The following is a 13,633-nucleotide window of genomic DNA, read 5'->3' as shown; positions in this document are numbered from 1 at the left end:
TTATGGATTTATACGGAAGAAATCTATCATGGGAAAATAGAATTCTGATGGTTCACGTGTAGCACAGCTTTGTAGTACACAGATTTTTTTTTTGCCCCCCCCCCCTCCCCCATTAAAAGCCATTGCTACAGACCTCTATTAAATTTTTTTGGATTTCCAAAATATTAAATTTTTCTGCGAGCCTTGATGCACAAAAGTAATGTCGGTGAAAACTTTTAAAAGCCAGAACTAGTCGTTAATTGACGTTTTTCATTCAAGTTAAGTTACGTGTATCTTCAAGTTCTTCCTACTTTTTAAAAATATTTGTACTATAGAATCAATATTTAGTTTGTATATAAAAGTATATGTATAAGAAAAATTTGGATCTGCCAATGAATATGTAAATGCGATATGCAGATTTAAAAGCACGATTTGCCAATAAATGGCATATTCTAATCAGAATCGGGTGAATTATTCTACGAGCAAGTTACCAAGGTGCGAACTCTCAAGCATTCTTGTGCATGCGTAGCCTGACAGTGTCGTTTGCCCATGGCATCCGGTTTAACCTCGCTTATATAATTACTGCGTGGACCTCAGGGTCCACGCAAAAATATTGTCCAGAAGAGGCCATGGCTCCGGATTGGCCGTTGGCAGTGCCATCTATCAGTGCCTTTTACATTGAAGTGCATTGAAGTGTTAAAATTTTCCGTTCGAATGGAACGTTTTGAGCTATCTTTAGAACGTTTATTGTCATCTTATGACACGTCCATTTTTTTTAGAAATGGATAAAACGGTCAATTTTTATATTCGAATACCTGTAGAACAGGTTTTCCATAAACATAATAGCCAATGAAATTGAAGGTCTAAATAAATACCGAGTAAACACGTGTTCGACCGAAACGTGTTGTGGTAACTTCAATAGACATGATAAGTTCAAAAATATGTACATATTCGTTGCAATTTGTGTTTTACAGAAGCGGAGAGTCTCTTACTCTCTCTTTTAATGTTTTTAAAGCTCCATTTCAGTGCAACTCATATTACTTGTTGCGAAGAATGGGGTGCCTAAAAAATTACGACGAATATTTCTTTCTCGTTTCTAAAAATATGGGCGTGTCATTATGTTGTAATTGACGTTCGAAACATGGCTCAGAACGTTTCATCCAAACGGAAAATTTTACCACTTCAATGCGCTTCATTGTAGGTATCTATAAAGACGAGTATGCAGGGGCTTTCCGGGCTTTGATTAAAAGACTTGAAAAGTGTATAAAATAAATGGGGAATATTTCAAAGGATTGATGTAATACATTGTTTGAATTTAAGGTTTCGTCATATTTTTCGTACCCAGTTGCATTTTTTAATGAATGACTCTCGCACAAACCCCAAAGCTACACATAAAAAACATTCTGCATGTGTCGACTTTACCTTGTTTGTTACGACTCTTTGATCCTGATGACATTCCATCATCTGATTCATTTTCTATTTTTTCCTCTTTCACTTTATTATCTTCCGCACAATCGTTTGGTGGAATTATGTTGACTTTCGGTATCAAATGATCTTTAGAGATACCATTAACATAACAAAAACATAGTCAGTAAATATGAAACTTCTTTATGTATAATAAATCATGCATAAACATCTATTTACAAAAGTAAGGAGGTATTGATGGAAATTAATTTTAATACACTTTGTTCACTTTAATTACTGTTTACGCTCATAAAAGGAAGGTGAAGTAATTCAAACCTTTCTCACTTTTATCATCATACCCATGGTTTTGTTCTGCCATGATGCTTTTCAGTCTGTACCTTGTAAAAATGGAATTGAGAAAGAAATGTTTGTGGTTAATTTATTATCACATTGTTCTATGCATGATTTTAGATACTATTCATATTTACACTTAAAAATATGCTGATCATAGACAAATTGATGTAAGGGAATTTGTACTTCGCTAGTTCTACTTTGAATGGCTTTTTAATTTTTTCAACGATCGATTGATTTTATTTTTTGAATACCCTGAATCGCAACAAATCTAGTTGTAACAAATAGACTAACTCCTTAATTTAATTTGATTGTGACCGACTTAAACTCGGGGATAAAACACACATCAAGTTGGATAAAATCATATCCAGGTACAAAACAAGGGAGATCCCCAAATGTATACCACATGTCACAAGACTATTTACTGTAATAATCATTAAAATTATTTGAGAAAACAGGAAGATGCATTAATATTTTGATTATTTTCAAATATGCTACTTTGCACAATAAAAATTCGGAAAGATAATTAAAAAGATTTTTTTATATTAAAAAAATATCAATATTCACTAAACTGTTTTTCATTCATTTATATTCATTGTAGCTTTAGCGGGTTTTTGTTCTGGAGTGGTAATAAGTTTGAATATACGAAAAACAATTGATGGATATCGAGTAAACATACATGTAGTGCAACACTTAACTCCTCCAATGTATAACTTACTTTCTAATATCATAGTACTGTGAAATAAGTCACCTCTCCTTCATTCTACATAGGTATTTATTGATAAACAAATATTAGCTTATAGAATCTGAAAATAATAGTAACAGCAATAAAAAAAGGTTTAGGTTTAAGTCTTTAATCCTCATTTTTTTGTTTTCATTTCCGACATTTTTCAAATACCGGTACATATGTACCTATAAATTTGATAACTTTACTCGTGAAAATTTTAAAGGAATAAATCATAAATAAATTATTTAATTCTAATTTTGTAAATTAATCTATCGGTGACTTGGACATAAGTATGGTGCTGTCACTGACATTTAATTTAGTGCACATTAAATGTGGTGAAAATTATTTATACTCATTGAACTCTTTTACCAAGACTTGGTGCTACATGTATGCATATATTATGTATCGATGATTTTATTATTATTATTAATATTTTGGTATAAATACTTTCAAAATTCCATTTTCTTTTACTTACAAAACATTGAATTGTCGCACAGGTAAATTCCGGAAATGAAAAAGAAATTATGTAGGAAATGAAAACAAAAAATGTCGGAAATGAAAACAAAAAATGTCGGAAACGATATGCATATTTCCGAAAACGAAATGCAACGATATATTCTAGTTGTTCACATACAATAAAACTAAATTCACCTATATATTTAAAATTACCAAGTCTCAATTAAGTGAGTCAGACCAAGTAACTTTAAACCTGTGGATTAAAGTCTCTTTAATTTGCACTTAAGAATAATAAAATACTATTTATGTTCCTTTGTTATTAATGCAATGGAGCAAGTTTTTTTTATGGATTAAAAGAAAATAACAACATTAATGAAAGTGAAAAAATGAATGTCATTTATTGAAGTTAATGACGCAAAACAAAAAAAGACTTGGAAAAGCACAAAAATCTTTGATATCATATTATGCAATCTGATCGCCTAAAAGTAAATATAGCATAAAGTAGGCACTGATATGCCTGCCATCAAATATGGATAAAGCGTTTCTGAATAATGTACATGTAATCCAAAACAAGATTGTGATATACATATGTTAACTATTGAACAAAAGACACATAAAACGGTGTATGATTTTAAGGGCCATTGTAAGATTTATAAATTAAAACATTTGTGTTACTGAACGACGAATTTCTTACTGTGGCTTCAAAATCTTACTGAGCCGGAACGCTATGGGATTTAACTGTGGTAGGGTCGCTACTTTCAACGATCCATGGAGAAACCTGATTTGACAAAATGGTAACAGAAAACGATCACAAAAAGAGGCCTTACAGCTATTACCCCATTCCATGTGCAGATAAAATACTATTAACAAAATGTAGAATAACAAAAAAATTCTTTGCATATTCTTTAAATTTTATATTATTTCTTATAAGCTAGAAAATAAGTTTTTTTCCTGAGAGAGTTATACCTCCTGTCACTCTAGAAATTATATAAGGACAGCAATGTCATTGTAAATGATTAATAACTTGCTTGTTGTTCTCTTTTTAATGTAAGAAGATTTTGCGGGTATTTTAGGATTAAAAAATTAAAACAACATAAAAAATGCATTCAAATCATGGAAAGAATAGCTCCTTTCCAAGGGTGTTATTAAATATGATAAAGACATTTTGACTACGTCATTGCAAGAACTGAAAATTTTAAAAACCATACTGATAACTGCTAAAAATAGTCTTACAAAAATGAAAGCTAGAGCTTGCTTAAACGTCCAGATAATTCAGGGCCTTCACAAATAAAGGGATAATGAAAAATACTAAAACTATTTGGAGAGAGAGTAGAGATAATGTTCAAAGAAGTAATGGGGTCATTAAGAAATAAGTAGCTTTTGTAAATGTCATATTATAACCAAATTTACCGGATATACATGTATTTTAACCCCCTTCCCCGCAGTCACGCAATTTAACGCATATACCATTTTCTATTTCTAACGCAAAATCACGCATATACCTTTTCCCCGCAATCACGCATTTTCACGCACTATAAAAAATTCATTTAATCTTTAATTTAATGCCAATATCCTTGTATTTTATACTTACAAACATCTCATAAAATAAAAAAAAATATTTTTCATTAAAAGATAACATCATAATTATATCATTTACGATAAACATTAGAGAAACGTCTGTCACACTATAAGGTGCTTGCGGGGAAATGGTAAATTTCTATTTCTATGACGTGAACATAAAGTGTATGTTGCATAACAGTTCAGTAAGTTGTATAGAGTTTAATAAAAATAACTAAAATTTCAAGTCAGTCTTCAAGTTGATATTATTTATTGTTGGCAAATCCCTACAAAAATACCATAGTTGACCAAAGTTTACCAATGTAAATCAAAGTGTCAAAGTTATCGCTACTCGAAATGTAAACCAAAGTTGTTAAAGTAATCACTATAGTGCCAAAAAAGATTACTACAGAAAATCAAAGTTTTCAGAATTGTTAAGTTCTATAGTGTCATAATTGGTATAACTAGAGTAAATCAAAATTATCATTATAGAGTCACAAAGTTATCAGTTAGCTTTAATTGACTGAAGTAAATTATACTTTACTAAAACTTTTTCCTAAGGAGTATTTACAGTGTAACAAGGGAACATGAGCTATGATACCTCCTTGACCTACTTAAAAAAATAACACAAAAAATAATTTTTGTAAGAATATATATAGTAAGTAAAGGAAACATAAAATGAAACTGAAGATTAAGATATGACAAGCTAATTCAGAGAATATGTGTCCCCCGCTTAAGGAAAAAGTAAAACATGCGCAGTTCTGGGTGGGGGGTGGGGGTGGGGGTGTGAGTGGGAGACTCACTGAATTTATAGAATTATTAAATGTATACATGCATGTATACTGAAGCAAATAAAATACACTATTATGGATTATATAAAGATTTAATTGCTTATTCTTTATTATGTGTATAGAAGATGTGTATAGAAGATTCTTTAATATGGAACATTTATCACACTGTAATGGTGATTTTTAGAGTATACAAGCCAGACCTCGTAAATTTTTTATTTAGCATGCTGAATGCTATTATTTAGCAAAAAAAAAAGGATTTCCAAAAAAAAAAAGTGGTCAACCCGGAATTTGAACACTGGACCTCCCACATGGGAAGCGAGAAACATACATGTACCACTAAACCACAGAATCGCTTTACATAAAGTATATGCAGAAGTGAAGTCACATACATGTATATATTCAAGTTTGGTATTGTCAAAATTTTACACAATCCATGGTGTTTGATTCATTTAGCCTTTATTAAACAGTTCTAATAGATGTAATAAGAACATTAAGTCCGCCGAGAACCTGTTTTATACGCAATAACTCTCCTCTTGCCCCTGTGCTAAAAATAGCGACATCTAATACTATATAAATACTAATAAAACAAACGGGGCGGGGCACTTTGAGAGGGGTGAGAGAGGTCCTAGGGAGTTTTGGTATAAAATTACATTGCATTAGCTCAAAATCTTCTTGAAATATCTCCCGGAAATGATAGTGTAACACACAGACAGAATGTATAAATTTACGACCTTGAACTTTGACCTTTTGACATCAAAAGCAATAGGGGTCTTCACTAGGCCACAGGGAGCTGCTATGTAAAATTTCATTGCAATAGCTCAAATGGTTCTAGAGATCTCGCGTGGAAACGAAAGTGTTTTAAGAGACAAATTTTGCTTATTTATGACCTTGACCTTTGACCTTTTCACCTTAAAATCAGTAGGGTTCTTCTTTAGACCATAGGGAGTTGCTAAAGCTCAAAGGGTTCTCGAGATATCGTGTGGAAACGAAAGCGTTACAGACAGACAGAAAGACGGACGGACGGACAGACGGACGGAAAACTCAAATTAATATCCCCCACTTTTCAACCGGGGGACAAAAATTAAGATCTACAAATTAAGATTTGCAGGAACCACACTTAAAGGAATCTCCAATCCAGTTGTTAATTAGACTTTTTAACTGATTAATTGTGGTCGCATTTTTTATTTGTTTCAGGGTGTTCATTCCATAGTTTGGCTCCTGCATATCTAAGAGAGTGTAGTTCATGTTTTGTTGTTCTTACCGTAGGTACCTGTACTGTATTGCTTTTCTTAGCATGATTAATTGATTGATTGTATATTGTTTAACGTCCCTCTCCAGAATTTTTCACCCATATGGAGACGTCGGCGTATGCCGGTGAAGGGCTTCAAAGTTTGACCTTTACTCAGCACTTTGGGCCATTGAGCAGTGAGTGATCTTTATCGTGCCAACGCCTGCTGCTGACACGGGGCCTCGGTTTTTAAGGTCTCATCCGAAGGACCCGCAACTTTCACTTTAAAGTGCCGAGCGCATGGCGAAGGAACAGTTGCTACCCATTTTTATCGACTTAGGTCAGTCGGCCGAGATTCGAACTCACGACTTCCCGATCACGGAGCGAGAGCGCTCTACCAACTGAGCTACCGTGAACGGTCCTAAAATGAAGTGGGGTTTCTTTAAAAGTAAATAGATTCTAGAAAAACTTGGATTTAATTCTACAAGTGGTAATCCTACTTATACTCATACTTCCCTTTCTAAGGAAGAAATTCTTCAAAATCACCTGTCATTTTTAAATACTTTTAATATTCTACAGAGCCAAAATGAATTTGAACTACCTTATATATATTGGATTCCGAAACTTCAAAAGTATACTTATAAACAAAGATACATTACAGGTTCCAGTAAATGTTCAACTAAGCCTCTTTCGTTACTTCTCACTAAGATATTGACAGTAGTGAAGGAAAAAGTTCAAGAGTACTGTGCAACTATTTATTCTAGAAGTGGTGTGAATCAGATGTGGATACTAAAAAATTCTAAAAAAAAAAAAAAAAAAAACTCTTGGACAATTTGAAATCACAAGAATTTACGAAAATCAACAGCTTAAAAAATTACGAGTTTTCAACTTTATACACAACAATTGCCCACGATAAATTTAAATCAAGGCTTTTTGATATCATTGACAGCTGTTTATTCAATAAAAATGGCTCTCGTAAATTTACGTACCTCGTCAATGGTAATTTGCAAAATTATTTGGTTAAAACAGACTCTGATTGCACATATAAGTACTCTGAAGTTGACATCAAGAACATCTTGAATCTTGAGTTTCTGATTGACAATATCTATGTGGTTTTTGGAGACCAGGTATTCCAACAATCTATTGGAATTCCCATGGGTACAAATTGCGCTCCGTTATAAGCAGACTTAGTTTTATATTCATATGAAGAAGAATTTATGCAAAATCTTATGCATGAAAAGAAAAAAACACTTGCTGTTGCCTTCAGCTCGACATTCAGATATATCGAAGATGTATTTTCAATTAATAATGGTAATTTCCATTCCTACGTCGATACGATATATCCTAGTAAGCTTGAGATAAAGATACCACAGAGTCCGACACTTCTGTTTCATACTTAGATATTTTACTTGAAAAAGACACTAATGGTTATCTATCAACCAAGCTATATGATAAACGTGATGACTTTAACTTTTCTATCGTCAACTTCCCTTACTTATGCAGCAATATACCTTCATCACCTGCATACGGAGTATATATATCTTAGTGGATTCGATATGCAAGAGCACGTATGAACAATTTCTTAAACGACGTAAATTATTGACAAGCAATTTGATGAAACAAGAATATCAGCAGTTTCGTTTAAAGTCATCATTTCGTAAGTTCTATGGTCGATACAATGACCTTGTCAGCAAATACAGTCTGTCACTGAGTCAAATGCTGACTGACTTTTTTCATACCAGTTGTAAGTCCATTATCTATACACTGAATTGACGACATATTTTTTCCGTTATTTCCTGATCGTGACAAGGAGCACACGGCGGGTGTGACCGGTCAACGGGGGATGCTCACTACTCCATGGCACCTGACCCCGCCTCTGACGTTTTGGGGATCCGTGTTTGCTCTGCTCTTATTTTGTACTGTTTTATGGACTTTGAGATTGAATACTGTTCGTTATACCCATATCCATTTGATAAATAAACAGGATTTTCATTCTTTACGATTTTAAAAACTTCTGTAACTATAGTCCTTATTCTTCTAACTTTTGAAGTTGGTAAACCTGCTTAAAGTAATAGTTTCTCATGTGCACTGCTTCTATCTTCATAAATAAATCTGAAAGCTCTTTCTCGGATTTGTTTCTTAATTTTTCTTGTGTTATTTTTTCCACAAAAGTGCCAAACAACAGGACGGTAATTGATTGATTGATTGTATACTGTTTAACGTCCCTCTCCAGAATATTTCACTGATATGGAGACGTCACCATTGCCGGTGAAGGGCTGCAAATTTAGGCCTATGCTCGGCACTTACGACCTTTGAGCAGGGAGGGATCTTTATCGTGCGGTGACACGGGGCCTCGGTTTATACGGTCTCATCCGAAGGACCGTCCCATTTAGTCGCCTTTAACGACAAGCAAGTGGGTACTGATGACCTATTCTAACAAGGATCCTCACGAGGCCAGAACAGTAATTAAAACTAGAAAGTCTGCTATTGCAAGCAATATCATATTTCACCCCGTACTGGACAAGACTTTCATTTTTATCATCACTAGAACAATACCTTTTAGCTAAGATTGGACAACAATTGAGTTGTATCAATCCTTTCCGTTGGAAACGGAAGACCTTAATTACAAAATGCCTGGTAGGGTTCAGGTCAAAACATGGCTGACGCAAAATATTTCCTGAATTTTCCCCTTCATGTAGCTAAACACAGTTTCGTATGAAATCCAGGAGGTTTTTCCCAGAGAGAAGCATGCTGGGCAGGGATTTTCCTGCTATTTATAGGAGTGTACTTGAAAACTGCATATTTTTGTTTTTATTCTCATAGAGTAGAGTCTTATTTTAATATTAAAAGAAAAAATGTGCATTCATTTTTAGAAAAAAAAATTGTGAGACTTTTTAATAGGGGGAGATAACTCCTAAAACACCCGGTTTTCACATGTGCAGAATTGCATGAGTCAATAAGCAGGTAATGTAGCTCTTTCAAGAGGTGAAAATGTACCCTGAAAGCACAATAAAATAAAACCTTAGAACTTGTTCTGTGAAATGCACATAATTTATTCTGTCAGTTTTTTCCTGTTTTTGTTGAGCAGGGGGGCTAAAAATGCATAGGTGCACTGAAAATGGATGCATAAACAACCCAATATCCCCCATGTTTCTTGTGTCAAATACTCCCTAACAGTAATAGATCAATGTATTACAGTTGGATAATTATAAAATTCACAATTTTGTCTTTCCATTGATACGCAGAAGTCTATGTAACAAGTCTTCATTTTATTTCTTTCTAGAGGTCAGTTTTGCTTGTCCCTCTTCAAGTATCGTCCTGATAATATCATACATAAAACTGTGTTTTGCACCCTCAATTCGAGCATTTCTGCATTGCACAGGGCTTATGTTTGTTATGAGATGATAAATCATGTGTAAACTTTCTGTTAAGCGGAATCATGAACATTTTTGAGGAGATGAATGTTTTGTTTACAGTGGTGATGAAGGCTTTGTGCTACTGCAGGAGCGGATCTAAGGATTTATGAATGAATAAAAACTATGGAAATGACGTACCAATTTTCTCATTTATACATGCATAATCTAATGAAATTATTAATATACAAGTAATAGATATACAAGAAAAATTGCTAATAATTTTGCTTCTACAAAATGTCTCCTATCTGACAGATAACTTTGCACAAGTGTTAGAGCAGAATCTGAGAGGCCATACATTTTCATTTTGAACAGTAGCAGGTCATGCGGTTAGCAATCAAAGGCCTTTGAGAGATCCATAAACACAGCAGCAGTATACCTGTTATCATCAATGGCTTTTTTCCAGTCTTCGTTGATTTTCATTAAAACAGTATTACATCCATTATCTGGCCTAAATGCTGATCAATAGGGATGGAATATATTGTCAAAGAAATTCAGCAGCTGTACATATATTGCCCTCTCAAAAGTTTCCATTTGAGTAGATGTTCAAGCAGGAGGAATATTAAAAGGATGACTTCACTTAAGGATTTGCGAAATTTGCAAGAAAATCAAACTTTCAATGTATAATAGACATTTTTCTTTTAATTGCAGGAATGAAGAATTTCTAATGTACAAGTTAATTATTATGAAAAATATTATACATCTACGATATACAAATCTGTTTTCTAAGGCAGGAGTCATCACAAGTTCTTTAATCTCCGTACGTTAATGCGGTCGCCAACTTTTTAAAATGACTTTAAACATTGTTAAGGCATGTTTTTCTATAGTTCTCGTTTTAACAGTAGTTGTATATTTGCATTTGTAGTTTGTTTAAAGGAGATTCATAGACAAACATGCGCTCGTGGTTTAACAGAGGAAAAAACTGCTTCCTCTTACACTTCCTCTCTATGTTGTAGCCAAGGGCTGTGACACATTATATATTATAATTCACCGCGTGATATCTTTCCTCGTGTATCACGTTAGACACTATGTTTGTTAAATAGTCAGTGATTGATTTAAAATATCCTTTACCTATATAGATGGTCTCATACTTTTAAAATCTTTGTAAATAATGTACTTGTGCCATACAGAATAAACAGGAAGATAGAAAAAAGAGATATTCTATCTTTTAATACATGTACTTGATATTGTTATTCATCGAAAATATACAGCTATTTTATTTTGATAAAACATGCTTCATGGAGCATCTTCGTTTCGCACGTTCACATTACATGGACATTTTATTGATCTTAAAAATTGCACAGTTGTAGTGCAAAAAGATAATGATATTTTGCCCGTCGCTTCAGTATTCATGAAACGTCACTTGGTGAAATTATTCATTAAATTCGAGGGTATATGACTGTTTTATAAAAAAAATTATAAATAATCAACGCATAAAAATTAAGCCAAGAATGGGAGCGTCATTGAACGTCATGGAGCACTGATCTAGTAAAGATTATGAGTGCATAAAAGAAAATGTCTAAAATAGGGTCTAAAACGCTTCTAGATGCTGATGAACTTGCCTTTACACACACAGGACATAAGTATTTAAAAGGTAGTAGCTTTATAAGAGTGGAAGGATTTACATTTTCAATAATCAACTCCTGCAATATAACATTACCCCGCTTATCATGCTTTTTGCATGGACGTTGTGCCAAGGAATTTTGCATTGAATTCATACCTTATCGCTTAACTGCTTAAAGATAAAAAGATATTTAGAACTCTTATAAAGCTTAACGGGTTTGAAATTTGATTGTCGCGTCATTTAAGGTCAAGTGATTGCTCCGTGAATCCTATGACCACAGAGTAAAAATCTTTGTATTTTGTTTAAATTTTTGTAAATTGACCTGATTTTTTATATACTAATAAACAAATAAAAGGAAAGTAATCAGACATAGGTCACACTTCACAGTTTACAATATATTTTCTGTAAATCAATCGGTCCGCGAACAACCCTCGTAAGTAGTACTAGTAGATAGTAGTAGTAGTAGTAGTAGAGAGGGGGAGGAGAGAGAGGGAGAGAGAAAGCATGCAATAGCTCCGTCGCCTTAGTCTTTTTAATAAAGCGTTTTATTTGTATATAATATTTTATTGTTCAAATGATTTGATTAATATTGAATTTGATTGTAATTTGATTTTGCAAGTTAATTGTACATATTAGTAGGACGTTTTAGTTTTTGTTTCGTTTCAATAGGTTTTTTTTTCTTTTTTAGGTTTGTTTCGTTTCGAATTAGATAGATTTCGTTGTTTTTCTGTTTTCTGTTTTTGTTTCGTTTCGGATTGATCCGTTTCTATTTCGCTTTGCATTTCACAGGTACTCGACTTGAATGGTGCAGATCGAGCTTCATAAAGGCTTTTTAAATAGACGCATTTGAAGATAAAAAGACAGATATCGTCTATCAGACTAAATTCATTCAGAAATGTTTCTTTGGAATATAGTTAAAATGTCCCTATTTTAGAAGTGCACTCAAAAAACATGTTCTATATATTACAGGGATTTTCCTTATTGTTAGCAAAATTTTGATAGCAATACAATTTGAAAAACTATCCCTTTTAACGTATATATAAAAATGTTCAGCTTATCTTAACATTACCTGAAATGAGACGATAATGGCTGCCAAAAAGATTATTGATTTTTTGTATTAGTCACGTGACTGTTTACCTTTGGTATCTACACAGTTCATACTCCCTGTCTTTTGCTGTTATAATCATAACAAAAATTGCAGTAAAAATAAGAATGTAACATATTTTATGGATTTGCACTATTCGGCCTGGAAAAATAACAAACGCGAGCTCTAAAGATAAAAGTAATTAAAGATGCTGACCAATAGGAATTGAACTTTTAACCCGGACAGTTCCACGAAATAAATCATGAGAATGCAGCTGTTATTTACTTGTTTATGAAAATATGTAATTGGTTAGGATTAAAGAGCGATCAATAACAATTAAGTGACCTCAGGGCACGCACGGGGGTATAAATGTAACTCAGTGAGACAATTCGGCAGTGGAAAGTTGGGTTCTGTCTCTTTCTGGTTACATTTATACAGGTATGGTTATTTTGTAGACTTTCGCGAGTTTTGGTCAAAATTACTAAATTTCACATGGCTAATTTTATTTGCAGGTTAAACTTTTTTTTTTATATTATAAGATGTTATATTTATAATAATGTTCAGCATTTGTTGTTAAATTATTTATTGTAATCATAGATGTTTAAATGGATTGCTTACTTTCATAATGAGTGGAAAGCTGGATTTTGTCTCTTTCTGGTTGCTTTTATACAGGTTGGGTAACATTGCCAATCCCCATAATCTGTAATGCGCTGGACATACAGAAAGAGAATGAAAAAAATCCTAGGGAGACTAGATGCAATCTTGGACATTGAGAACCTGATTAACTTCGTCTGGTCAGGACCAGGGAATGGGAGGAATGTTTTCCCTTGGCCTTAAAACCTCTCAAAGGCGATAAGGGAAGAACGATCCCGGGAGCTTATCAGATGATCCAGTAACCAGACAAATTATATATGATAGTCAAAAACAACTCACAAAACAAACAAAATTACAAAAGGAACAATTTATTTTTATGAAAAGTGGTGAAGAAATGGGGCTTGTCGCAAAGGACTAAGTTAAACGTTTGCAAAAAAAAAACCCAAAACCAAAAAAAAAAAAAAAAAAAAAAACAGTTGAAGCGG

At 33.2% G+C, this 13,633-nt stretch overlaps 1 long non-coding RNA gene across 1 annotated transcript; it reads right to left on the bottom strand.

Moving 5' to 3' along the window:
• Nucleotides 1-1,404: 1,404 nt before the first annotated feature.
• Nucleotides 1,405-12,557, bottom strand: LOC134237053 (uncharacterized). The gene is made up of 3 exons (XR_009985749.1): nt 12,540-12,557; nt 1,729-1,775; nt 1,405-1,533 (listed from the first exon to the last, which is right to left on the bottom strand). It is a non-coding gene; the product is annotated as an uncharacterized LOC134237053 (long non-coding RNA).
• Between the last annotated feature and the right edge of the window lie 1,076 nt (nt 12,558-13,633).

This window comes from Saccostrea cucullata, unplaced genomic scaffold (assembly GCF_032062105.1).
Source record: "Saccostrea cucullata isolate Sc308-1 unplaced genomic scaffold, CSIRO_AGI_Scuc_v1 ctg3339, whole genome shotgun sequence".
Lineage (NCBI taxonomy): Eukaryota > Metazoa > Mollusca > Bivalvia > Ostreida > Ostreidae > Saccostrea > Saccostrea cuccullata.
Note: the sequence above shows the minus strand (reverse complement) of the source record. Positions and strands in the feature narration are given on the sequence as shown.